Below are 27,733 nucleotides of genomic sequence, written 5' to 3' on the forward strand. Positions count from 1 at the left end.
GAGGGTCAGTACTGAGGGAGCGCCGCACTGTCGGAGGGTCAGTACTGAGGGAGCGCCGCACTGTCGGAGGTTCAGTGCTGAGGGAGCGCCGCACTGTCGGAGGGTCAGTGCTGAGGGAGCATCGCACTGTCGGAGGGTCAGTGCTGAGGGAGCATCGCACTGTCGGAGGGTCAGTGCTGAGGGAACATCGCACTGTCGGAGGGTCCGTACTGAGGGAGCGCCGCACTGTCGGAGGGTCAGTACTGAGGGAGCGCCGCACTGTCGGAGGGTCAGTACTGAGGGAGCGCCGCACTGTCGGAGGGTCAGTGCTGAGGGAGCGCCGCACTGTCGGAGGGTCAGTACTGAGGGAGCGCTGCACTGTCGGAGTGTCATTACTGAGGGAGCGCCGCACTGTCGGAGGGTCAGTACGGAGGGAGTGCCGCACTGTCGGAGGGTCCCTACTGAGGGAGCGCTGCACTGTCGGAGGGTCAGTACTGAGGGAGCGCTGCACTGTCGGAGGGTCAGTACTGAGGGAGCGCCGCACTGTCAGAGGGTCAGTACTGAGGGAGCGCCGCACTGTCGGAGGGTCCGTACTGAGGGAGCGCCGCACTGTCAGAGGGTCAGTACTGAGGGAGCGCCGCACTGTCGGAGGGTCAGTACTGAGGGAGCGCCGCACTGTCGGAGGGTCAGTACTGAGGGAGCGCCGCACTGTCGGAGGGTCAGTACTGAGGGAGCGCCGCACTGTCGGAGGGTCAGTACTGAGGGAGCGCCGCACTGTCGGAGGGTCAGTACTGAGGGAGCGCCGCACTGTCGGAGGTTCAGTACTGAGGGAGCGCCGCACTGTCAGAGGTTCAGTACTGAGTTAGTGCCGCACTGTCGGTGTGTCAGTACTGAGGGAGTGCCGCACTGTCGGAGGGTCAGTACCGAGGGAGCGCCGCATTGTCGGAGGGTCAGTGCTGAGGGAGCATCGCACTGTCGGAGGGTCAGTGCTGAGGGAGCATCGCACTGTCGGCGGGTCAGTGCTGAGGGAGCGCCGCACTGTCGGACGGTCAGTGCTGAGGGAAGGCCGCACTGTCGGAGGGTCAGTGCTGAGGGAGCATTGCACTGTCGGAGGGTCAGTGCTGAGGGAGCGCCGCACTGTCGGAGGGTCAGTACAGAGGGAGCGCCGCACTGTCAGAGGGTCAGTACGGAGGGAGCGCCGCATTGTCAGAGGGTCAGTACGGAGGGAGTGCCGCATTGTCGGAGGGTCAGTACTGAGGGAGTGCCGCACTGTCGGAGGGTCAGTACTGAGGGATAGCCGCACTGTCGGAGGGTCAGTACTGAGGGAGAGCCGCACTGTCGGAGGGTCAGTACAGAGGGAGCGCCGCACTGTCGGAGGGTCAGTACTGAGGGAGCGCCGCACTGTCGCAGGGTCAGTACTGAGGGAGCGCCGCACTGTCGGTGTGTCAGTGCTGAGGGAGTATTGCACTGTCGGAGGGTCAGTACTGAGGGAGCGCTGCACTGTCGGAGGGTCAGTACTGAGGGAGCGCCGCACTGTCGGAGGGTCAGTACTGAGGGAGCGCTGCACTGTCAGAGGTTCAGTACTGAGGGAGCGCCGCACTGTCAGAGGTTCAGTACTGAGGGAGTGCCGCACTGTCGGTGTGTCAGTACTGAGGGAGTGCCGCACTGTCGGAGGGTCAGTACTGAGGGAGCGCCGCATTGTCGGAGGGTCAGTGCTGAGGGAGCATCGCACTGTCGGAGGGTCAGTGCTGAGGGAGCATCGCACTGTCGGAGGGTCAGTGCTGAGGGAGCATCGCACTGTCGGTGGGTCAGTGCTGAGGGAGCATCGCAATGTCGGAGGGTCAGTGCTGAGGGAGCGCCGCACGGTCGGAGGGTCAGTGCTGAGGGAGCATCGCACTGTCGGAGGGTCAGTGCTGAGGGAGCGCCGCACTGTCGGAGGGTCAGTACTGAGGGAGCGCCGCACTGTCAGAGGGTCAGTACGGAGGGAGCGCCGCATTGTCAGATGGTCAGTACGGAGGGAGCGCCGCATTGTCAGATGGTCAGTACTGAGGGATTGCCGCACTTTCGGAGGGTCAGTACTGAGGGAGTGCCGCACTGTCGGAGGGTCAGTACTGAGGGAGCGCCGCACTGTCGGAGGGTCAGTACTGAGGGAGCGCCGCACTGTCGGAGGGTCAGTACTGAGGGACTGCCGCACTGTCGGACGGTCAGTACTGAGGGAGCGCCGCACTGTCGGAGTGTCAGTACTGAGGGAGTGCCGCACTGTCGGAGGGTCAGTACTGAGGGAGCGCCGCACTGTCGGAGAGTCATTACTGAGGGAGCGCCGCACTGTCGGAGGGTCAGTACTGAGGGAGCATTGCACTGTCGGAGGGTCAGTGCTGAGGGAGCATTGCACTGTCGGAGGGTCAGTGCTGAGGGAGCGCCGCACTGTCGGAGGGTCAGTACTGAGGGAGCGCCGCACTGTCGGCGGGTCAGTACTGAGGGAGTGCCGCACTGTCGGAAGGTCAGTACTGAGGGATCGCCGCACTGTCGGAGGGTCAGTACTGAGGGAGTGCCGCACTGTCGGAGGGTCAGTACTGAGGGAGTGCCGCACTGTCGGAGGGTCCGTACTGAGGGAATGCCGCACTGTCGGAGAGTCAGTACTGAGGGAGCGCCGCACTGTCGGAGGGTCAGTACTGAGGGAACGCCGCACTGTCGGAGGGTCAGTACTGAGGGAGCGCCGCACTGTCAGAGGGTCAGTACGGAGGGAGCGCCGCATTGTCAGATGGTCAGTACGGAGGGAGCGCCGCATTGTCAGATGGTCAGTACTGAGGGATTGCCGCACTTTCGGAGGGTCAGTACTGAGGGAGTGCCGCACTGTCGGAGGGTCAGTACTGAGGGAGCGCCGCACTGTCGGAGGGTCAGTACTGAGGGAGCGCCGCACTGTCGGAGGGTCAGTACTGAGGGACTGCCGCACTGTCGGACGGTCAGTACTGAGGGAGCGCCGCACTGTCGGAGTGTCAGTACTGAGGGAGTGCCGCACTGTCGGAGGGTCAGTACTGAGGGAGCGCCGCACTGTCGGAGAGTCATTACTGAGGGAGCGCCGCACTGTCGGAGGGTCAGTACTGAGGGAGCATTGCACTGTCGGAGGGTCAGTGCTGAGGGAGCATTGCACTGTCGGAGGGTCAGTGCTGAGGGAGCGCCGCACTGTCGGAGGGTCAGTACTGAGGGAGCGCCGCACTGTCGGCGGGTCAGTACTGAGGGAGTGCCGCACTGTCGGAAGGTCAGTACTGAGGGATCGCCGCACTGTCGGAGGGTCAGTACTGAGGGAGTGCCGCACTGTCGGAGGGTCAGTACTGAGGGAGTGCCGCACTGTCGGAGGGTCCGTACTGAGGGAATGCCGCACTGTCGGAGAGTCAGTACTGAGGGAGCGCCGCACTGTCGGAGGGTCAGTACTGAGGGAACGCCGCACTGTCGGAGAGTCAGTACTGAGGGAGCGCCGCACTGTCGGTGGGTCAGTGCTGAGGGAGCACCGCACTGTCAGAAGGTCAGTGCTGAGGGAGCACCGCACTGTCGGAGGGTCAGTGCTGAGGGAGCATTGCACTGTCGGAGGGTCAGTGCTGAGGGAGCGCCGCACTGTCGGAGGGTCAGTACTGAGGGAGCGCCGCACTGTCGGCGGGTCAGTACTGAGGGAGTGCCGCACTGTCGGAGGGTCAGTACTGAGGGAGCACCGCACTGTCGGAGGGTCAGTACTGAGGGAGCACCGCACTGTCGGAGGGTCAGTACTGAGGGAGCACCGCACTGTCGGAGGGTCAGTACTGAGGGAGCACCGCACTGTCGGAGGGTCAGTACTGAGGGAGCACCGCACTGTCGGAGGGTCAGTACTGAGGGAGCACCGCACTGTCGGAGGGTCAGTACAGAGGGAGCGCCGCACTGTCGGAGGGTCAGTGCTGAGGGAGCATCGCACTGTCGGAGGGTCAGTACTGAGGGAGCGCCGCACTGTTGGAGGGTCAGTACTGAGGGAGCGCCGCACTGTTGCAGGGTCAGTACTGAGGGAGCACCGCACTGTCAGAGGGTGAATGCTGAGGGAGCACCGCACTGTCGGAGGGTCAGTGCTGAGGGGGCGCCGCACTGTCGGAGAGTCAGTACTGAGGGAGCACCGCACTGTCGGAGGGTCAGTGCTGAGGGAGCACCGCACTGTCAGAAGGTCAGTGCTGAGGGAGCACCGCACTGTCGGAGGGTCAGTGCTGAGGGAGCATTGCACTGTCGGAGGGTCAGTGCTGAGGGAGCGCCGCACTGTTGGAGGGTCAGTACTGAGGGAGCGCCGCACTGTCGGCGGGTCAGTACTGAGGGAGTGCCGCACTGTCGGAGGGTCAGTACTGAGGGAGCACCGCACTGTCGGAGGGTCAGTACTGAGGGAGCACCGCACTGTCGGAGGGTCAGTACTGAGGGAGCACCGCACTGTTGGAGGGTCAGTACTGAGGGAGCGCCGCACTGTTGCAGGGTCAGTACTGAGGGAGCACCGCACTGTCAGAGGGTGAATGCTGAGGGAGCACCGCACTGTCGGAGGGTCAGTGCTGAGGGGGCGCCGCACTGTCGGAGGGTCAGTACTGAGGGAGCGCCGCACTGTCGGAGGGTCAGTACTGAGGGAGCGCCGCATTGTCGGAGGGTCAGTGCTGAGGGAGCATCGCACTGTCGGAGGGTCAGTGCTGAGGGAGCATCGCACTGTCGGAGGGTCAGTGCTGAGGGAGCATCGCACTGTCGGTGGGTCAGTGCTGAGGGAGCATCGCAATGTCGGAGGGTCAGTGCTGAGGGAGCGCCGCACGGTCGGAGGGTCAGTGCTGAGGGAGCATCGCACTGTCGGAGGGTCAGTGCTGAGCGAGCGCCGCACTGTCGGAGGGTCAGTACTGAGGGAGCGCCGCACTGTCAGAGGGTCAGTACGGAGGGAGCGCCGCATTGTCAGATGGTCAGTACGGAGGGAGCGCCGCATTGTCAGATGGTCAGTACTGAGGGATTGCCGCACTTTCGGAGGGTCAGTACTGAGGGAGTGCCGCACTGTCGGAGGGTCAGTACTGAGGGAGCGCCGCACTGTCGGAGGGTCAGTACTGAGGGAGCGCCGCACTGTCGGAGGGTCAGTACTGAGGGACTGCCGCACTGTCGGACGGTCAGTACTGAGGGAGCGCCGCACTGTCGGAGTGTCAGTACTGAGGGAGTGCCGCACTGTCGGAGGGTCAGTACTGAGGGAGCGCCGCACTGTCGGAGAGTCATTACTGAGGGAGCGCCGCACTGTCGGAGGGTCAGTACTGAGGGAGCATTGCACTGTCGGAGGGTCAGTGCTGAGGGAGCATTGCACTGTCGGAGGGTCAGTGCTGAGGGAGCGCCGCACTGTCGGAGGGTCAGTACTGAGGGAGCGCCGCACTGTCGGCGGGTCAGTACTGAGGGAGTGCCGCACTGTCGGAAGGTCAGTACTGAGGGATCGCCGCACTGTCGGAGGGTCAGTACTGAGGGAGTGCCGCACTGTCGGAGGGTCAGTACTGAGGGAGTGCCGCACTGTCGGAGGGTCCGTACTGAGGGAATGCCGCACTGTCGGAGAGTCAGTACTGAGGGAGCGCCGCACTGTCGGAGGGTCAGTACTGAGGGAACGCCGCACTGTCGGAGGGTCAGTACTGAGGGAGCGCCGCACTGTCAGAGGGTCAGTACGGAGGGAGCGCCGCATTGTCAGATGGTCAGTACGGAGGGAGCGCCGCATTGTCAGATGGTCAGTACTGAGGGATTGCCGCACTTTCGGAGGGTCAGTACTGAGGGAGTGCCGCACTGTCGGAGGGTCAGTACTGAGGGAGCGCCGCACTGTCGGAGGGTCAGTACTGAGGGAGCGCCGCACTGTCGGAGGGTCAGTACTGAGGGACTGCCGCACTGTCGGACGGTCAGTACTGAGGGAGCGCCGCACTGTCGGAGTGTCAGTACTGAGGGAGTGCCGCACTGTCGGAGGGTCAGTACTGAGGGAGCGCCGCACTGTCGGAGAGTCATTACTGAGGGAGCGCCGCACTGTCGGAGGGTCAGTACTGAGGGAGCATTGCACTGTCGGAGGGTCAGTGCTGAGGGAGCATTGCACTGTCGGAGGGTCAGTGCTGAGGGAGCGCCGCACTGTCGGAGGGTCAGTACTGAGGGAGCGCCGCACTGTCGGCGGGTCAGTACTGAGGGAGTGCCGCACTGTCGGAAGGTCAGTACTGAGGGATCGCCGCACTGTCGGAGGGTCAGTACTGAGGGAGTGCCGCACTGTCGGAGGGTCAGTACTGAGGGAGTGCCGCACTGTCGGAGGGTCCGTACTGAGGGAATGCCGCACTGTCGGAGAGTCAGTACTGAGGGAGCGCCGCACTGTCGGAGGGTCAGTACTGAGGGAACGCCGCACTGTCGGAGAGTCAGTACTGAGGGAGCGCCGCACTGTCGGTGGGTCAGTGCTGAGGGAGCATCGCACTGTCGGCGGGTCAGTGCTGAGGGAGCATCGCACTGTCGGCGGGTCAGTGCTGAGGGAGCGCCGCACTGTCGGACGGTCAGTGCTGAGGGAGCGCCGCACTGTCGGAGGGTCAGTGCTGAGGGAGCATTGCACTGTCGGAGGGTCAGTACTGAGGGAGCGCCGCACTGTCGGAGGGTCAGTACAGAGGGAGCGCCGCACTGTCAGATGGTCAGTACGGAGGGAGCGCCGCATTGTCAGAGGGTCAGTTCGGAGGGAGTGCCGCATTGTCGGAGGGTCAGTACTGAGGGAGTGCCGCACTGTCGGAGGGTCAGTACTGAGGGATTGCCGCACTGTCGGAGGGTCAGTACTGAGGGAGTGCCGCACTGTCGGAGGGTCAGTACAGAGGGAGCGCCGCACTGTCGGAGGGTCAGTACAGAGGGAGCGCCGCACTGTCGCAGGGTCAGTACTGAGGGAGCGCCGCACTGTCGGTGTGTCAGTGCTGAGGGAGTATTGCACTGTCGGAGGGTCAGTGCTGAGGGAGTATTGCACTGTCGGAGGGTCAGTGCTGAGGGTGTATCGCACTGTCCGAGGGTCAGTACTGAGGGAGCGCCGCACTGTCGGAGAGTCAGTACTGAGGGAGCGCCGCACTGTCGGAGGGTCAGTGCTGAGGGAGCACCGCACTGTCAGAAGGTCAGTGCTGAGGGAGCACCGCACTGTCGGAGGGTCAGTGCTGAGGGAGCATTGCACTGTCGGAGGGTCAGTGCTGAGGGAGCGCCGCACTGTCGGAGGGTCAGTGCTGAGGGAGCGCCGCACTGTCGGCGGGTCAGTACTGATCGAGCGCCGCACTGTCGGCGGGTCAGTACTGAGGGAGTTCCGCACTGTCGGAGGGTCAGTACTGAGGGAGCACCGCACTGTCGGTGGGTCAGTGCTGAGGGAGCGCCGCACTGTCGGAGGGTCAGTGCTGAGGGAGCATCGCACTGTCGGAGGGTCAGTACTGCGGGAGCGCCGCACTGTCTGAGGGTCAGTACTGAGGGAGCGCCGCACTGTCAGAGGGTCAGTACGGAGGGAGTGCTGCATTGTCGGAGAGTCAGTACAGAGGGAGCGCCGCACTGTCGGATGGTTAGTACAGAGGGAGCGCCGCACTGTCGGAGGGTCAGTACTGAGGGAGTGCCGCCCTGTCAGAGGGTTAGTACTGAGGGAGCGCCGCACTGTCGGAGGGTCAGTACTGAGGAAGCGCTGCACTGTCGGAGGGTCAGTACTGAGGGAGCGCCGCACTGTCGGTGTGTCAGTGCTGAGGGAGCATCGCACTGTCGGAGGGTCAGTGCTGAGGGAGTATCGCACTGTCGGAGTGTCAGTGCTGAGGTTGTATCGCACTGTCGGAGGGTCAGTGCTGAGGGAGCGCCGCACTGTCGGAGGGTCAGTGCTGAGGGAGCGCCGCACTGTCGGAGGGTCAGTGCTGAGGGAGCATTGCACTGTCGGAGGGTCAGTACTGAGGGAGCGCCGCACTGTCAGAGGGTCTGTACTGAGGGAGCGCCGCACTGTCAGAGGGTCAGTCCGGAGGGAGTGCTGCACTGTCGGAGGGCCAGTACAGAGGGAGCGCCGCACTGTCGGAGGGTCACTACAGAGGGAGCGCCGCACTGTCGGAGGGTCAGTACGGAGGGAGTGCCGCACTGTCGGAGGGTCCGTACTGAGGGAGCGCTGCACTGTCGGAGGGTCAGTACTGAGGGAGCGCCGCACTGTCTGAGGGTCCGTACTGAGGGAGCGCCGCACTGTCGGAGGGTCAGTACTGAGGGAGCGCCGCACTGTCGGAGGGTCAGTACTGAGGGAGCGCCGCACTGTCGGAGGGTCAGTACTGAGGGAGCGCCGCAATGTCGGAGGGTCAGTGCTGAGGGAGTATCGCACTGTCGGAGGGTCAGTACTGAGGGAGCGCCGCACTGTCGGAGGGTCAGTACTGAGGGAGCGCCGCACTGTCAGAGGTTCAGTACTGAGGGAGCGCCGCACTGTCAGAGGTTCAGTACTGAGGGAGTGCCGCACTGTCGGTGTGTCAGTACTGAGGGAGTGCCGCACTGTCGGAGGGTCAGTACTGAGGGAGCGCCGCACTGTCAGAGGGTCAGTACTGAGGGAGCGCCGCACTGTCGGAGGGTCAGTACTGAGGGAGCGCCGCACTGTCGGAGGGTCCGTACTGAGGGAGCGCCGCACTGTCGGAGGGTCAGTACTGAGGGAGCGCCGCACTGTCGGAGGGTCAGTACTGAGGGAGCGCCGCACTGTCGGAGGGTCAGTACTGAGGGAGCGCCGCACTGTCGGAGGGTCAGTACTGAGGGAGCGCCGCACTGTCAGAGGTTCAGTACTGAGGGAGCGCCGCACTGTCAGAGGTTCAGTACTGAGGGAGTGCCGCACTGTCGGTGTGTCAGTACTGAGGGAGTGCCGCACTGTCGGAGGGTCAGTACCGAGGGAGCGCCGCATTGTCGGAGGGTCAGTGCTGAGGGAGCATCGCACTGTCGGAGGGTCAGTGCTGATGGAGCATCGCACTGTCGGCGGGTCAGTGCTGAGGGAGCATCGCACTGTCGGCGGGTCAGTGCTGAGGGAGCGCCGCACTGTCGGAGGGTCAGTACTGAGGGAGCGCCGCACTGTCAGAGGTTCAGTACTGAGGGAGCGCCGCACTGTCAGAGGTTCAGTACTGAGGGAGTGCCGCACTGTCGGTGTGTCAGTACTGAGGGAGTGCCGCACTGTCGGAGGGTCAGTACTGAGGGAGCGCCGCACTGTCAGAGGGTCAGTACTGAGGGAGCGCCGCACTGTCGGAGGGTCCGTACTGAGGGAGCGCCGCACTGTCGGAGGGTCAGTACTGAGGGAGCGCCGCACTGTCGGAGGGTCAGTACTGAGGGAGCGCCGCACTGTCGGAGGGTCAGTACTGAGGGAGCGCCGCACTGTCGGAGGGTCAGTACTGAGGGAGCGCCGCACTGTCGGAGGGTCAGTACTGAGGGAGCGCCGCACTGTCGGAGGGTCAGTACTGAGGGAGCGCCGCACTGTCAGAGGTTCAGTACTGAGGGAGCGCCGCACTGTCAGAGGTTCAGTACTGAGGGAGTGCCGCACTGTCGGTGTGTCAGTACTGAGGGAGTGCCGCACTGTCGGAGGGTCAGTACCGAGGGAGCGCCGCATTGTCGGAGGGTCAGTGCTGAGGGAGCATCGCACTGTCGGAGGGTCATTGCTGATGGAGCATCGCACTGTCGGCGGGTCAGTGCTGAGGGAGCATCGCACTGTCGGCGGGTCAGTGCTGAGGGAGCGCCGCACTGTCGGACGGTCAGTGCTGAGGGAGCGCCGCACTGTCGGAGGGTCAGTGCTGAGGGAGCATTGCACTGTCGGAGGGTCAGTACTGAGGGAGCGCCGCACTGTCGGAGGGTCAGTACAGAGGGAGCGCCGCACTGTCAGATGGTCAGTACGGAGGGAGCGCCGCATTGTCAGAGGGTCAGTTCGGAGGGAGTGCCGCATTGTCGGAGGGTCAGTACTGAGGGAGTGCCGCACTGTCGGAGGGTCAGTACTGAGGGATTGCCGCACTGTCGGAGGGTCAGTACTGAGGGAGTGCCGCACTGTCGGAGGGTCAGTACAGAGGGAGCGCCGCACTGTCGGAGGGTCAGTACAGAGGGAGCGCCGCACTGTCGCAGGGTCAGTACTGAGGGAGCGCCGCACTGTCGGTGTGTCAGTGCTGAGGTAGTATTGCACTGTCGGAGGGTCAGTGCTGAGGGAGTATTGCACTGTCGGAGGGTCAGTGCTGAGGGTGTATCGCACTGTCCGAGGGTCAGTGCTGAGGGAGCGCCGCACTGTCGGAGGGTCAGTGCTGAGGTAGCGCCGCACTGTCGGATGGTCAGTGCTGAGGGAGCATCGCACTGTCGGAGGGTCAGTACTGAGGGAGCGCCGCACTGTCAGATGGTCAGTACTGAGGGAGCGCCGCACTGTCAAAGGGTCAGTACGGAGTTAGTGCTGCACTGTCGGAGGGTCAGTACTGAGGGAGCGCTGCACTGTCGGAAGGTCAGTACTGAGGGAGCGCTGCACTGTCGGAGGGTCAGTACTGAGGGAGCGCCGCACTGTCGGAGGGTCAGTACTGAGGGAGCGCCGCACTGTCAGAGGTTCAGTACTGAGGGAGCGCCGCACTGTCAGAGGTTCAGTACTGAGGGAGCGCCGCACTGTCAGAGGTTCAGTACTGAGGGAGTGCCGCACTGTCGGTGTGTCAGTACTGAGGGAGTGCCGCACTGTCGGAGGGTCAGTACTGAGGGAGCGCCGCATTGTCGGAGGGTCAGTGCTGAGGGAGCATCGCACTGTCGGAGGGTCAGTGCTGAGGGAGCATCGCACTGTCGGAGGGTCAGTGCTGAGGTAGCATCGCACTGTCGGTGGGTCAGTGCTGAGGGAGCATCGCACTGTCGGAGGGTCAGTGCTGAGGGAGCGCCGCACTGTCGGACGGTCAGTGCTGAGGGAGCGCCGCACTGTCGGAGGGTCAGTGCTGAGGGAGCATCGCACTGTCGGAGGGTCAGTGCTGAGGGAGCGCCGCACTGTCGGAGGGTCAGTACTGAGGGAGCGCCGCACTGTCAGAGGGTCAGTACGGAGGGAGCGCCGCATTGTCAGATGGTCAGTACGGAGAGAGCGCCGCATTGTCAGATGGTCAGTACTGAGGGAGTGCCGCACTGTCGGAGGGTCAGTACTGAGGGATTGCCGCACTGATGGAGGGTCAGTACTGAGGGAGTGCCGCACTGTCGGAGGGTCAGTACTGAGGGAGTCCCTCACTGTCGGAGGGTCAGTACTGAGGGAGCGCCGCACTGTCGGAGGGTCCGTACTGAGGGAGCGCCGCACTGTCGGAGGGTCAGTACTGAGGGAGTGCCGCACTGTCGGACGGTCAGTACTGAGGGAGCGCCGCACTGTCGGAGTGTCAGTACTGAGGGAGTGCCGCACTGTCGGAGGGTCAGTACTGAGGGAGCGCCGCACTGTCGGAGAGTCATTACTGAGGGAGCGCCGCACTGTCGGAGGGTCAGTACTGAGGGAGCATTGCACTGTCGGAGGGTCAGTGCTGAGGGAGCATTGCACTGTCGGAGGGTCAGTGCTGAGGGAGCGCCGCACTGTCGGAGGGTCAGTACTGAGGGAGCGCCGCACTGTCGGCGGGTCAGTACTGAGGGAGTGCCGCACTGTCGGAAGGTCAGTACTGAGGGGTCGCCGCACTGTCGGAGGGTCAGTACTGAGGGAGTGCCGCACTGTCGGAGGGTCAGTACTGAGGGAGTGCCGCACTGTCGGAGGGTCCGTACTGAGGGAATGCCGCACTGTCGGAGAGTCAGTACTGAGTGAGCGCCGCACTGTCGGAGGGTCAGTACTGAGGGAGCGCCACACTGTCAGAGGGTCAGTACTGAGGGAACGCCGCACTGTCGGAGAGTCAGTACTGAGGGAGCGCCGCACTGTCGGAGGGTCAGTGCTGAGGGAGCACCGCACTGTCAGAAGGTCAGTGCTGAGGGAGCACCGCACTGTCGGAGGGTCAGTGCTGAGGGAGCATTGCACTGTCGGAGGGTCAGTGCTGAGGGAGCGCCGCACTGTCGGAGGGTCAGTACTGAGGGAGCGCCGCACTGTCGGCGGGTCAGTACTGAGGGAGTGCCGCACTGTCGGAGGGTCAGTACTGAGGGAGCACCGCCCTGTCGGAGGGTCAGTACTGAGGGAGCACCGCACTGTCGGAGGGTCAGTACTGAGGGAGCACCGCACTGTCGGTGGGTCAGTACTGAGGGAGCACCGCACTGTCGGAGGGTCAGTACTGAGGGAGCACCGCACTGTCGGAGGGTCAGTACAGAGGGAGCGCCGCACTGTCGGAGGGTCAGTGCTGAGGGAGCATCGCACTGTCGGAGGGTCCGTACTGAGGGAGCGCCGCACTGTTGGAGGGTCAGTACTGAGGGAGCGCCGCACTGTTGCAGGGTCAGTACTGAGGGAGCACCGCACTGTCAGAGGGCCAATGCTGAGGGAGCACCGCACTGTCGGAGGGTCAGTGCTGAGGGGGCGCCGCACTGTCGGAGGGTCAGTACTGAGGGAGCGCCGCACTGTCGGAGGGTCAGTACTGAGGGAGCGCCGCACTGTCGGAGGTTCAGTGCTGAGGGAGCGCCGCACTGTCGGAGGGTCAGTGCTGAGGGAGCATCGCACTGTCGGAGGGTCAGTGCTGAGGGAGCATCGCACTGTCGGAGGGTCAGTGCTGAGGGAACATCGCACTGTCGGAGGGTCCGTACTGAGGGAGCGCCGCACTGTCGGAGGGTCAGTACTGAGGGAGCGCCGCACTGTCGGAGGGTCAGTACTGAGGGAGCGCCGCACTGTCGGAGGGTCAGTACTGAGGGAGCGCTGCACTGTCGGAGGGTCAGTACTGAGGGAGCATCGCATTGTCGGAGGGTCAGTGCTGAGGGAGCGCCACACTGTCGGAGGGTCAGTACTGAGGGAACGCTGCACTGTCGGAGAGTCATTACTGAGGGAGCGCCGCACTGTCGGAGGGTCAGTACTGAGGGAGCGCCGCACTGTCGGAGGGTCAGTACTGAGGGAGCGCCGCACTGTCGGAGGGTCAGTACTGAGGGAGCGCCGCACTGTCGGAGGGTCAGTACTGAGGGAGCGCCGCACTGTCAGAGGGTCAGTACTGAGGGAGCGCCGCACTGTCGGAGAGTCAGTACTGAGGGAGCGCCGCACTGTCGGAGGGTCCGTACTGAGGGAGCGCCGCACTGTCGGAGGGTCCGTGCTGAGGGAGCACCGCACTGTCAGAAGGTCAGTGCTGAGGGAGCGCCGCACTGTCAGAGGGTCAGTACGGAGGGAGTGCTGCATTGTCGGAGGGTCAGTACAGAGGGAGCGCCGCACTGTCGGATGGTTAGTACAGAGGGAGCGCCGCACTGTCGGAGGGTCAGTACTGAGGGAGTGCCGCACTGTCAGAGGGTTAGTACTGAGGGAGCGCCGCACTGTCGGAGGGTCAGTACTGAGGGAGCGCTGCACTGTCGGAGGGTCAGTACTGAGGGAGCGCTGCACTGTCGGAGGGTCAGTACTGAGGGAGCGCTGCACTGTCGGAGGGTCAGTACTGAGGGAGCGCTGCACTGTCGGAGGGTCAGTACTGAGGGAGCGCCGCACTCTCAGAGGTTCGGTACTGAGGGAGCGCCGCACTGTCAGAGGTTCAGTGCTGAGGGAGCATCGCACTGTCGGAGGGTCAGTGCTGAGGGAGTATCGCACTGTCGGAGGGTCAGTGCTGAGGGAGTGCCGCACTGTCGGAGGGTCAGTACTGAGGGAGCGCCGCACTGTCAGAGGGTCCGTACTGAGGGAGCGCCGCACTGTCGGAGGGTCAGTACTGAGGGAGTGCCGCACTGTCGGAGGGTCAGTACTGAGGGAGCGCCGCACTGTCGGAGGGTTAGTACTGAGGGAGCGATGCACTGTCGGAGGGTCAGTACTGAGGGAGCGCTGCACTGTCGGAGGGTCAGTACTGAGGGAGCGCTGCACTTTCGGAGGGTCAGTACTGAGGCAGCGCCGCACTGTCAGAGGTTCAGTACTGAGGGAGCGCCGCACTGTCAGAGGTTCAGTGCTGAGGGAGTGCCGCACTGTCGGTGTGGCAGTACTGAAGGAACGCCGCACTGTCGGAGGGTCAGTACTGAGGGAGCGCCGCATTGTCAGAGGGTCAGTACTGAGGGAGCGCCGCACTGTCGGAGGGTCAGTATCGACGGAGCGCCGCACTGTCGGAGGGTCAGTGCTGAGGGAGCGCCGCGCTGTCTGAGGGTCAGTGCTGAGGGAGCATCGCACTGTCGGTGGGTCAGTGCTGAGGGAGCATCGCACTGTCGGAGGGTCAGTGCTGAGGGAGCATCGCACTGTCGGAGGGTCAGTGCTGAGGGAGCATCGCACTGTCGGACGGTCAGTGCTGAGGGAGCGCCGCACTGTCGGACGGTCAGTGCTGAGGGAGTGCCGCACTGTCAGAGGGTCAGTACTGAGGGAGCGCTGCACTGTCGGAGGGTCAGTACTGAGGGAGCGCTGCACTGTCGGAGGGTCAGTACTGAGGGAGCGCTGCACTGTCGGAGGGTCAGTACTGAGGGAGCGCTGCACTGTCGGAGGGTCAGTACTGAGTGAGCGCTGCACTGTTGGAGGGTCAGTACTGAGGGAGCGCTGCACTGTCGGAGGGTCAGTACTGAGGGAGCGCCGCACTGTCGGAGGGTCAGTACTGAGGGAGCGCCGCACTGTCAGAGGGTCAGTACTGAGGGAGCGCTGCACTGTCGGAGGGTCAGTACTGAGGGAGCGCCGCACTGTCAGAGGTTCAGTACTGAGGGAGCGCCGCACTGTCAGAGGTTCAGTGCTGCGGGAGTGCCGCACTGTCGGTGTGTCAGTACTGATGGAGCGCCGCATTATCGGAGGGTCAGTACTGAGGGAGCGCCGCATTGTCAGAGGGTCAGTACTGAGGGAGCGCCGCACTGTCGGAGGGTCAGTATCGAGGGAGCGCCGCACTGTCGGATGGTCAGTACTGAGGGAGCGCCGCGCTGTCGGAGGGTCAGTGCTGAGGGAGCGTCGCACTGTCGGAGGGTCAGTGCTGAGGGAGCATCGCACTGTCGGAGGGTCAGTGCTGAGGGAGCATCGCACTGTCGGAGGGTCAGTGCTGAGGGAGCATCGCACTGTCGGAGGGTCAGTGCTGAGGGAGCGCCGCACTGTCGGACAGTCAGTGCTGAGGGCGCGCCGCACTGTCGTAGGGTCAGTGCTGAGGGAGCATCGCACTGTCGGAGGGTCAGTGCTGAGGGAGCGCCGCACTGTTGGAGGGTCAGTACTGAGGGAGCGCCGCACTGTCAGGGGGTCAGTACGGAGGGAGCGCCGCACTGTCAGAGGGTCAGTACGGAGGGAGTGCCGCACTGTCGGATGGTCAGTACTGAGGGAGTGCCGCACTGTCGGAGGGTCAGTACTGAGGGATTGCCGCACTGTCGGAGGGTCAGTACTGAGGGAGTGCCGCACTGTCGGAGGGTCAGTACTGAGGGAGTGCCGCACTGTCGGAGGGTCCGTACTGAGGGAATGCCACACTGTCGGAGGGTCCGTACTGAGGGAGCGCCGCACTGTCGGAGGGTCAGTACTGAGGGAGTGCCGCACTGTCGGATGGTCGGTACTGAGGGAGCGCCGCACTGTCGGAGGGTCAGTACTGAGGGAGTGCCGCACTGTCGGAGGGTCCGTACTGAGGGTTCGCTGCACTGTCAGAGGGTCAGTACTGAGGGAGTGCCGCACTGTCGGAGGGTCCGTACTGAGGGAGCGCTGCACTGTCAGAGGGTCAGTACTGAGGGAGTACCGCACTGTCGTAGGGTCCGTACTGAGGGAGCGCCGCACTGTCAGAGGTTCAGTACTGAGGGAGCGCCGCACTGTCAGAGGTTCAGTGCTGAGGGAGTGCCGCACTGTCGGTGTGTCAGTACTGAGGGAGCGCCGCACTGTCGGAGGGTTAGTACTGAGGGAGCGCCGCATTGTCAGAGGGTCAGTACTGAGGGAGCGCCGCACTGTCGGAGGGTCAGTATCGACGGAGCGCCGCACTGTCGGACGGTCAGTGCTGAGGGAGCGCAGCACTGTCGGAGGGTCAGTGCTGAGGGAGCATCGCACTGTCGGAGGGTCAGTGCTGAGGGAGCATCGCACTGTCGGAGGGTCAGTACTGAGGGAGCGCCGCACTGTCAGATGGTCAGTACTGAGGGAGCGCCGCACTGTCAGAGGGTCAGTACGGAGGGAGTGCTGCATTGTCGCAGGGTCAGTACAGAGGGAGCGCCGCACTGTCGGAGGGTTAGTACAGAGGGAGCGCCGCACTGTCAGAGGGTCAGTACTGAGGGAGTGCCGCACTGTCGGAGGGTCCGTACTGAGGGAGCGCCGCACTGTCGGAGGGTCCGTACTGAGGGAGCGCCGCACTGTCGGAGGGTCATTACTGAGGGTGCGCCGCACTGTCGGAGGGTCAGTACTGAGGGAGCGCAGCACTGTCGGAGGGTCAGTACTGAGGGAGCGCTGCACTGTCGGAGGGTCAGTACTGAGGGAGCGCTGCACTGTCGGAGGGTCAGTACTGAGGGAGCGCCGCACTGTCAGAGGTTCAGTACTGAGGGAGCGCCGCACTGTCAGAGGTTCAGTGCTGAGGGAGTGCCGCACTGTCGGTGTGTCAGTACTGATGGAGCGCCGCACTATCGGAGGGTCAGTACTGAGGGAGCGCCGCATTGTCAGAGGGTCAGTACTGAGGGAGCGCCGCACTGTCGGAGGGTCAGTATCGAGGGAGCGCCGCACTGTCGGAGTGTCAGTGCTGAGGGAGCGCCGCGCTGTCGGAGGGTCAGTGCTGAGGGAGCATCGCACTGTCGGAGGGTCAGTGCTGAGGGAGCATCGCACTGTCGGAGGGTCAGTGTTGAGGGAGCATCGCACTGTCGGAGGGTCAGTGCTGAGGGAGCGCCGCACTGTCGGACGGTCAGTGCTGAGTGCGCGCCGCACTGTCGTAGGGTCAGTGCTGAGGGAGCATCGCACTGTCGGAGGGTCAGTGCTGAGGGAGCGCCGCACTGTTGGAGGGTCAGTACTGAGGGAGCGCCGCACTGTCAGGGCGTCAGTACGGAGGGAGCGCCGCACTGTCAGAGGGTCAGTACGGAGGGAGTGCCGCACTGTCGGAGGGTCAGTACTGAGGGAGTGCCGCACTGTCGGAGGGTCAGTACTGAGGGATTGCCGCACTGTCGGAGGGTCAGTACTGAGGGAGTGCCGCACTGTCGGAGGGTCAGTACTGAGGGAGTGCCGCCCTGTCGGAGGGTCCGTACTGAGGGAATGCCGCACTGTCGGAGGGTCCGTACTGAGGGAGCGCCGCACTGTCGGAGGGTCAGTACTGAGGGAGTGCCGCACTGTCGGACGGTCGGTACTGAGGGAGCGCCGCACTGTCGGAGGGTCAGTACTGAGGGAGTGCCGCACTGTCGGAGGGTCCGTACTGAGGGAGCGCTGCACTGTCAGAGGGTCAGTACTGAGGGAGTGCCGCACTGTCGTAGGGTCCGTACTGAGGGAGCGCCGCACTGTCGGAGGGTCAGTACTGAGGGAGCGCCGCACTGTCGGCGGGTCAGTACTGAGGGAGCGCCGCACTGTCGGAGGGTCAGTACTGAGGGAGCGCCGCACTGTTGGAGGGTCAGTACTGAGGGAGCGCCGCACTGTCGGAGGGTCAGTACTGAGGGAGCGCCGCACTGTGGGAGGGTCAGTAGTGAGGGAGCGCGGCGCTGTCGGATATGCTGTCTTACAGAGGCGAGATTTTGAACGGAGGTTGTAACTGCGCTGCTGGATGTTTATAAAAGGCGTCCTGACAGACAGAGGCTGCAGTGAATGGGTCACGGCTACGGTCGGGGAGATTGAAAATGAGACGAGGAGACGTTGTCTGCCCTGTGGCAGGTTAATGGCCAGGTCTCTGACCATCCTTTGAAGCTGCAGACTGAGAGTGTCGGAGCTGTCTGAACGAGGGAGCCGGATTCGCAGACTGACAGTTGCGGGGAAATAGGCTGGGCTTGGAATGCCAGCTCTGAAAGGCTCCTTTGCAGACGGCATGACCATCCGGAGTGAAAGAGCGAGCGGTCAGTGCAACAGCTGCCTGAATGGTAGGAGGCTGCTCACTTCCTCTTCTCACAGCTGTGGCTGGCAGGGAGGGGGGCTGCTGCTGCTGGGAGGGGGAGGAGGATTTGGCAGTCTGACATCCAAACTGGTCAGAGGAGCTCTCGTCATATGTTGTGACAGATTAGAAACAGTTGTTTGTCGCTGTGACGCTGGTTGGCAGAGCCTGTCTTTGTCCTTCACATCGGCTTGTCACTGTAGCGCTGCTGGCCATGCACGTTACTTCACTGGTGAGTATGCTCAGAGCCTGCGCTCCGTGTCACTGTTCCTTTAAAGCCGGGGTTTGCACCGTGTGGAGCGAGCCGTGTTTTGAGGGGAGGGGGCGCGGGGTGATCAACTGTGATGTGCCCAGGGTTGTGTACCCAAGCGAGGGGCACTTGTGCCTCTGCGGCTCTCTCTTTCTCTCTCTCTCTGTCCCCTCTGAGTCAAGGTTGTGGCTGCCCAGTCCCCGTTCCAGAGACTCGAGCGCAAAATCCAGGCCGACACAACTGGTGCCGGCACTAAGGGAGCGCTGCGTTGTCAGAGGGTCAGTAGGGGAGTGCTGCACTGTCGGAGGGTCAGTAGGGGAGTGCTGCGTTGTCGGTGGGTCAGTAGGGGAGTGCTGCACTGTCGGTGGGTCAGTAGGGGAGTGCTGCACTGTCGGAAGGTCAGTAGGGGAGTGCTGCGTTGTCAGAGGGTCAGTAGGGGAGTGCTGCGTTGTCGGTGGGTCAGTAGGGGAGTGCTGCGTTGTCGGAGGGTCAATAGGGGAGTGCTGCACTGTCGGAGGGTCAATAGGGGAGTGCTGCACTGTCGGAGGGTCAGTAGGGGAGTGCTGCACTGTCGGAGGGTCAGTAGGGGAGTGCTGCGTTGTCGGAGGGTCAGTAGGGGAGTGCTGCACTGTCGGAGGGTCAGTAAGGGAGTGCTGCACTGTCGCAGGGTCAGTAGGGGCGTGCTGCACTGTCGGAGGGTCAGTAGGGGAGTGCTGCACTGTCGGAGGGTCAGTAGGGGAGTGCTGCACTGTCAGAGGGTCAGTAGGGTAGTACTGCACTGTCGGAGGGTCAGTAGGGGAGTGCTGCGTTGTCGGAAGGTCAGTAGGGGAGTGCTGCACTGTCGGAGGGTCAATAGGGGAGTGCTGCACTGTCGGAGATGTTAAATGGAAGGTCTCCTTGTGCTCTCACGTGGTAGAAAAGATCCCACATGTTATGTGTAGAAGAAGATCTGCTTAGTTCTCCCTTGTGTCCTGGGGCCAATATCTATCCTTCAGCCTGCATCCGGGAAGCTGGTTATCTTATCACTCACATTGCTCGAAGTGCGCTCGTTCTGTGTGCAAAATTGGCTCTCGTGTTTCCTTCGTTCCAACAGTGACGACACTGCAAAAAGTTCTGCATTGCCTTTGGGATACCCTGGGGTCATGGAAGGGTCTACAAACATTCATGGTCATTATTTTAGCGTGATACACAGCCACTGCACCTCAGTGTTATACAGTGACAGACCCGTCTCCACCAGTACTGTACCCGTGTTATACAGTGACAGACCTGTCCCCACCAGTACTGTACCTCAGTGTTATACAGTGACAGACCTGTCCCCACCTGTACTGTACCCCAGTGTTATACAGTGACAGACCCATCCCCACCAGTACTGTACCCCAGTGTTATACAGTGACAGATCCGTCCCCACCAGTACAATACCCCAGTGTTATACAGTGACAGACCTGTCCCCACCAGTACTGTAACCCAGTGTTATATAGTGACAGACCCGTCCCCACCAGTACTGTAACCCAGTGTTATACAGTGACAGACCCATCCCCACCAGTACTGTACCCCAGTGTTATACAGTGACAGACCCATCCCCTCCAGTACTGTACCCCAGTGTTAGACAGTGACAGACCTGTCCCCACCAGTACTGTATCCCAGTGTTATACAGTGACAGACCCGTCCCCACCAGTACTGTACCCCAGTGTTATACAGTGACAGACCTGTCCCCACCAGTACTGTAACCCAGTGTTATATAGTGACAGACCCGTCCCCACCAGTACTGTAACCCAGTGTTATACAGTGACAGACCCATCCCCACCAGTACTGTACCCCAGTGTTATACAGTGACAGACCCATCCCCACCAGTACTGTACCCCAGTGTTATACAGTGACAGACCCGTCCCCACCAGTACTGTACCCCAGTGTTATACAGTGACAGACCCATCCCCACCAGTACTGTACCCCAGTGTTGTACAGTGACAGACCTGTCCCCACCAGTACTGTACCCCAGTGTTATACAGTGACAGACCCATCCCCACCAGCACTGTACCACAGTGTTATACAGTGACAGACCCATCCCCACCAGTACTGTACCCCAGTGTTATACAGTGACAGACCCATCCCCACCAGTACTGTACCCCAGTGTTAGACAGTGACAGACCCATCCCCACCAGAACTGTGCTCCAGTGTTATACAGTGACAGACCCATCCCCACCAGTACTGTACCCCAGTGTTATACAGTGACAGGCCCATCCCGACCAGTATTGTACCCCAGTGTTATACAGTGACAGACCTGTCCCCACCGGTACTGTACCCCAATGTTATACATTAGCACCCATCCCGACTAGTACTGTACCCAGTGTTATACAGTGACAGACCCATCCCCACCAGTACTGTACACCAGTGTTATACAGTAACACCCATCCCCACCAGTACAGTACTCCAGTGTTATACAGTGACAGACCGGTCCCCACCAGTACTGTACCCCAGTCTTATAGTGACAGACCCATCCCCACTAGCACTGCATCCCAGTGTTATACAGTGACAGACCTGTTCCCACCAGTACTGTACCACAGTGTTAAACAGTGACAGATCCATCCCCACCAGTAATGTATCCCAGTGTTATACAGTGACAGACCCGTCCCCACCAGTACTGTACCCCAATGTTATACAGTGATAGACCTGCCCCACCAGTACTGTACCCCAGTGTTATACAGTGACAGACCCGTCCCCACCAGTAATGTACCCCAGTGTTATACAGTGACAGACCTGTCTGAACCAGTACTGTACCCCAGTCTTATAGTGACAGACCCATCCCCACCAATACTGTACCCCAGTGTTATACAGTGACAGACCTGTTCCCACCAGTACTGCACCCCAGTGTTAGACAGTGACAGACCCGTCCCCACCAGTACTATACCCCAGTCTTATACAGTGCAGACCCGTCCCCACCAGTACTGTACCCCAGTCTTATAGTGACAGACCCATCCCCACCAATACTGTACCCCAGTGTTATACAGTGACAGACCTGTTCCCACCAGTACTGCACCCCAGTGTTAGACAGTGACAGACCCGTCCCCACCAGTACTGTACCCCAGTGTTATACAGTGATATGCCTGCCCCACCAGTACTGTACCCCAGTGTTATACAGTGATAGAGATGACCCCACCAGTACTGTACCCCAGTGTTATACAGTGACAGACCCGTCCCCACCAGTAATGTACCCAAGTGTTATACAGTGACAGACCCGTACCCACCAGTACTGTACCCCAGTGTTATACAGTGACAGACCCATCCCCACCAGTACTGTATTGCAGTGTTATACAGTGACAGACCGGTCCCCACCAGTACTGTACCCCATTGTTATACAGTGACAGACCTGTCTGCACCAGTACTGTACCCCAGTGTTAAACAGTGACAGATCCGTCCCCACCAGTACTGGACCCCAGTGTTATACAGTGACAGACCGGTCCCCACCAGTACTGTACCCCAGTCTTATAGTGACAGACCCATCCCCACTAGCACTGCATCCCAGTGTTATACAGTGACAGACCTGTTCCCACCAGTACTGTACCACAGTGTTAAACAGTGACAGATCCATCCCCACCAGTAATGTATCCCAGTGTTATACAGTGACAGACCCGTCCCCACCAGTACTGTACCCCAATGTTATACAGTGATAGACCTGCCCCACCAGTACTGTAGCCCAGTGTTATACAGTGACAAACCCGTCCCCACCAGTACTGTACCCCAGTGTTATACAGTGACAGACCCGTCCCCACCAGTAATGTACCCCAGTGTTATACAGTGACAGACCTGTCTGAACCAGTACTGTACCCCAGTCTTATAGTGACAGACCCATCCCCACCAATACTGTACCCCAGTGTTATACAGTGACAGACCTGTTCCCACCAGTACTGCACCCCAGTGTTAGACAGTGACAGACCCGTCCCCACCAGTACTATACCCCAGTCTTATACAGTGCAGACCCGTCCCCACCAGTACTGTACCCCAGTCTTATAGTGACAGACCCATCCCCACCAATACTGTACCCCAGTGTTATACAGTGACAGACCTGTTCCCACCAGTACTGCACCCCAGTGTTAGACAGTGACAGACCCGTCCCCACCAGTACTGTACCCCAGTGTTATATAGTGATATGCCTGCCCCACCAGTACTGTAGCCCAGTGTTATACAGTGATAGAGATGACCCCACCAGTACTGTACCCCAGTGTTATACAGTGACAGACCCGTCCCCACCAGTAATGTACCCAAGTGTTATACAGTGACAGACCCGTACCCACCAGTACTGTACCCCAGTGTTATACAGTGACAGACCCATCCCCACCAGTACTGTATTGCAGTGTTATACAGTGACAGACCGGTCCCCACCAGTACTGTACCCCATTGTTATACAGTGACAGACCTGTCTGCACCAGTACTGTACCCCAGTGTTAAACAGTGACAGATCCGTCCCCACCAGTACTGGACCCCAGTGTTATACAGTGACAGACCGGTCCCCACCAGTACTGTACCCCAGTCCTATAGTGACAGACCCATCCCCACCAATACTGTACCCCAGTGTTATACAGTGATAGACCTGTCCCCACCAGTACTGTACCCCTATACAGTGACAGATCCGTCCCCACCAGTAATGAAAGCCAGTGTTATACAGTGACTGACCTGTCCCCACCAGTACTGTACCCGAGTGTTATACAATGACAGACCCGTCCCCACCAATAATGTACCCCAGTGTTATACAGTGACAGACCCGTCCCCACCAGTACTGTACCCCAGTGTTATACAGTGACAGACCTGTCCCCACCAGTACTGTACCCCAGTGTTATACAGTGACAGACCCCTCCCCACCAGTACTGTACCCCAGTGTTATACAATGACAGACCCATCCCCACCAATAATGTACCCCAGTGTTATACAGTGAGAGGCACATCTGCACCAGCACTGTACCCCAGTGTTATACAGTGACAGGCCCATCCCCACCAGTACTGTACTCCAGTGTTATAAAGTAACACCCATCCCGACCAGTACTGTACCCCAGTGTTATACAGTAACAGACCTGTTCCCAACAGTACTGCACCCCAGTGTTAGACAGTGACAGACCCATCCCCACCAGTACTGTACCCCAGTCTTATACAGTGCAGACCCGTCCCCACCAGTACTGTACCCCAGTCTTATAGTGACAGACCCATCCCCACCAATACTGTACCCCAGTGTTATACAGTGACAGACCTGTTCCCACCAGTACTGCACCCCAGTGTTAGACAGTGACAGACCCGTCCCCACCAGTACTGTACTCCAGTGTTTCCAGTGACAGACCCGTCCCAACCAGTACTGTACCCCAGTGTTATACAGTGATGTGCCTGCCCCACCAGTACTGTACCCCAGTGTTATACAGTGACAGACCCGTCCCCACCAGTACTGTACCCCAGTGTTATACAGTGCAGACCCGTCCCCACCAGTACTGTACCCCAGTCTTATAGTGACAGACCCATCCCCACCAATACTGTACCCCAGTGTTATACAGTGACAGACCTGTTCCCACCAGTACTGCACCCCAGTGTTAGACAGTGACAGACCCGTCCCCACCAGTACTGTACCCCAGTGTTTCCAGTGACAGACCCGTCCCAACCAGTACTGTACCCCAGTGTTATACAGTGATGTGCCTGCCCCACCAGTACTGTACCCCAGTGTTATACAGTGACACACCCGTCCCCACCAGAACTGTACCCCAGTGTTATACAGTGACAGACCTGTCCCCACAAGTACTGTACCCCAGTGTTATACAGTGACAGACCAGTCTCCACCAGTACTGTACCCCAGTGTTATACAGTGATAGACCTGTCCCCACCAGTACTGTACCCCAGTGTTATACAGTGACAGACCCGTCCCCACCAGTAATGTACCCAAGTGTTATATAGTGACAGACCCGTACCCACCAGTACTGTACCCCAGTGTTATACAGTGACAGACCCATCCCCACCAGTACTGTATTGCAGTGTTATACAGTGACAGACCGGTCCCCACCAGTACTGTACCCCATTGTTATACAGTGACAGACCCGTCCCCACCAGTACTGTGCCCCAATGTTATACAGTGACAGACCTGTCTGCACCAGTACTGTACCCCAGTGTTAAACAGTGACAGATCCGTCCCCACCAGTACTGTGCCCCAGTGTTATAGAGTGACAGACCTGTCTGCACCAGTACTGTACCCCAGTGTTAAACAGTGACAGATCCATCCCCACCAGTACTGGACCCCAGTGTTATACAGTGACAGACCGGTCCCCACCAGTACTGTACCCGAGTGTTATACAATGACAGACCCGTCCCCACCAATAATGTACCCCAGTGTTATACAGTGACAGACCCGTCCCCACCAGTACTGTTCCCCAGTGTTATACAGTGACAGACCTGTCCCCACCAGTACTGTACCCGAGTGTTATACAATGACAGACCCGTCCCCACCAATAATGTACCCCAGTGTTATACAGTGACAGACCCGTCCCCACCAGTACTGTTCCCCAGTGTTATACAGTGACAGACCTGTCCCCACCAGTACTGTACCCCAGTGTTAGACAGTGACAGACCTGTCCCCACCAGTACTGTACCCCAGTGTTAGACAATGACAGACCTGTCCCCAACAATAATGTACCCCAGTGTTAAACAGTGACAGATCCATCCCCACCAGTACTGTACTCCAGTGTTATACAGTGACAGGCCCATCCCCACCAGTACTGTACTCCAGTGTTATACAGTAACACCATCCCGACCAGTACTGTACCCCAGTGTTATACAGTGACAGACCTGTCCCCACCGGTACTGTACCCCAATGTTATACATTAGCACCCATCCCAACTAGTACTGTGCCCCAGTGTTATACAGTGACATACCCATCCCCACCAGTACTGTACACCAGTGTTATACAGTAACACCCATCCCCACCAGTACTGTACTCCAGTGTTATACAGTGACAGACCGGTCCCCACCAGTACTGTACCCCAGTCTTATAGTGACAGACCCATCCCCACTAGCACTGCACCTCAGTGTTATACAGTGACAGACGTGTTCCCACCAGTACTGTACCCCAGTGTTAGACAGTGACAGACCTGTCTGCACCAGTACTGTACCCCAGTGTTAAACAGTGACAGATCCGTCCCCACCAGTACTGTGCCCCAGTGTTATACAGTGACAGACCTGTCTGCACCAGTACTGTACCCCAGTGTTATACAGTGACAGACCCAACCCCACCAGTACTGTACCCCAGTGTTATACAGTGACAGACCCGTCCCCACCAGTACTGTACCCCAGTCTTATAGTTACAGACCCATCCCCACCAATACTGTACCCTAGTGTTATACAGTGATAGACCTGTCCCCACCAGTACTGTACCCCTATACAGTGACAGATCCGTCCCCACCAGTAATGGAACCCAGTGTTATACAATGACAGACCCGTCCCCACCAATAATGTACCCCAGTGTTATACAGTGACAGACCCGTCCCCACCAGTACTGTACCCCAGTGTTATACAGTGACAGACCTGTCCCCACCAGTACTGTACCCCAGCATTAGACAGTGACAGACCCGTCCCCACCAGTACTGTACCCCAGTGTTATACAATGACAGACCCGTCCCCTACAATAATGTACCCCAGTGTTATACAGTGACAGACACATCTGCACCAGCACTGTACCCCAGTGTTATACAGTGCAGACCCATTCCCACCGCTACTGTACCCCAGTGTTATACAATGATAGACCTGACCCCACCAGTACTGTACCCCACTGTTATACACTGACAGACTGTCCCCACCAGTACTGTACCCTAGTGTTTTACAGTGACAGTTCTGTCCCAACCAGTACTGTACCCCAGTGTTATATAGTGACTGACCTGTCGCCCCCAGTACTGTGCCACTGTGTTATACAGCTACAGACCTGTCCCCACCAGCACTGCACCCTAGTGTGATACAGTGATAGACCCGTCCCCGCCAGTACTGTACCCCAGTGTAATACAGTGACAGACCTGTCCCCACTAGTACTGTACCCCAGTGTTATACAGTGACAGACCTGTCCCCACCAGTACTGTACCCCAGTGTTATACAGTGACAGACCCGTCCCCACCAGTTCTGTACCCCAGTGTTATACAGTGATAGACCCGTCCCCACCAATTCTGTACCCCAGTGTTATACAGTGTCAGACCCGTCCCCACCAGTTCTGTACCCCAGTTTTATACAGTGACAGATCCGTTCCCACCAGTACTGTGCCCCAGCGTTATACAGTGACAGACCCGTCCCCACCAATACTGTACCTCAGTGTTATACGGTGACAGACCCGTCCCCACCAGTAGAGTACCCCAGCGTTATACAGAGACAGACCCGTCCCCACCAGTACTGTACCCCAGTGTTATACAGTGATAGACCTGTCCCCACCAGTTCCGTACCCCAGTGTTATACAGGGATAGACCCATCCGCACCAGTACTGTACACCAGCGTTATACAGTGATAGACCTGTCCCCACCAGTACTGTACCCCAGTGTTATACAGTGATAGACCTGTCCCCACCAGTACTATACCGCAGTGTTAAACAGTGACAGATCCATCCCCACCAGTACTGACCCCCACTGTTATACAGTGACAGACCCGTCCCCTCCAGTACTGTAGCTCAGTGTTATACAGTGACAGACCCGTCCCCACCAGTACTGTAACCCAGTGTTTTACAGTAACAGACCTGTCCCCACCAGTACTGTACCCCAGTGTTATATAGTGACAGACCTGTCCCCACCAGTACTGTACCCCAGTGTTACATAGTGACAGACCCGTACCCACCAGTACTGTGCCCTAGTGTTATACAGTGACAGACCCGTCCCCACCAGTACTGTGCCCCAGTGTTATACAGTGACAGACCAGTCCCCACCAGTACTGTACCCCAGTGTTATACAATAACACCCATCCCGACCAGTACTGTACCCCAACGTTATACAGTGACAGACCCATCATCAGTTCTGTACCCCAGTGTTATACAGTGGCAGACCCATCCCCACCAGTACTGTACCCCAGTGTTATACAGTGACAGACCCGTCCCCACCAGTACTGTGTTGCAGTGTTATACAGTGACAGACCTGTCCCCAACAGTACTGTACCCCAGTGTTATACAGTGACAGACCCGTCCCCACCAGTACTGTATCCCAGTGTTATACAGTGACAGACCCAACCTTACCAGTACTGTACCCTAGTGTTATACAGTGACAGACCTGTCCCCACCAGTACTGTATCCCAGTGTTATACAGTGAAAGAACCGTCCCCACCAGTACTGTCCCCCAGTGTTATACAGTGACAGACCCATCCCCACCAGTACTGTACTGCAGTGTTATACAGTGACAGACCGGTCCCCACCAGTACTGTACCCCATTGTTATACAGTGACAGACCCGTCCCCACCAGTACTTTGCCCCAGTTTTATACAGTGACAGACGTGTCTGCACC

The 27,733-nt window shown here is 59.8% G+C and overlaps 1 protein-coding gene across 2 annotated transcripts in view; it reads left to right on the forward strand.

The window, feature by feature from the left end:
- LOC121272929 (myocyte-specific enhancer factor 2D homolog) overlaps positions 1-27,733 on the forward strand; it is a 217,166-nt gene that overhangs the window by 96,481 nt on the left and 92,952 nt on the right. The window contains exon 1 of one of the 2 annotated variants that reach the window (XM_041179805.1): positions 18,095-18,231. The exons of the other annotated variant lie outside the window; for it this stretch is intronic. The gene's annotated coding sequence lies outside the window, so the exon portion shown is untranslated. Of the gene's footprint in view, positions 1-18,094; positions 18,232-27,733 lie in introns of those variants that run through there. 2 annotated transcript variants of the gene reach the window in all.

This window comes from Carcharodon carcharias, chromosome 36, assembly GCF_017639515.1.
Source record: "Carcharodon carcharias isolate sCarCar2 chromosome 36, sCarCar2.pri, whole genome shotgun sequence".
Taxonomy (NCBI): Eukaryota; Metazoa; Chordata; class Chondrichthyes; order Lamniformes; family Lamnidae; genus Carcharodon; species Carcharodon carcharias.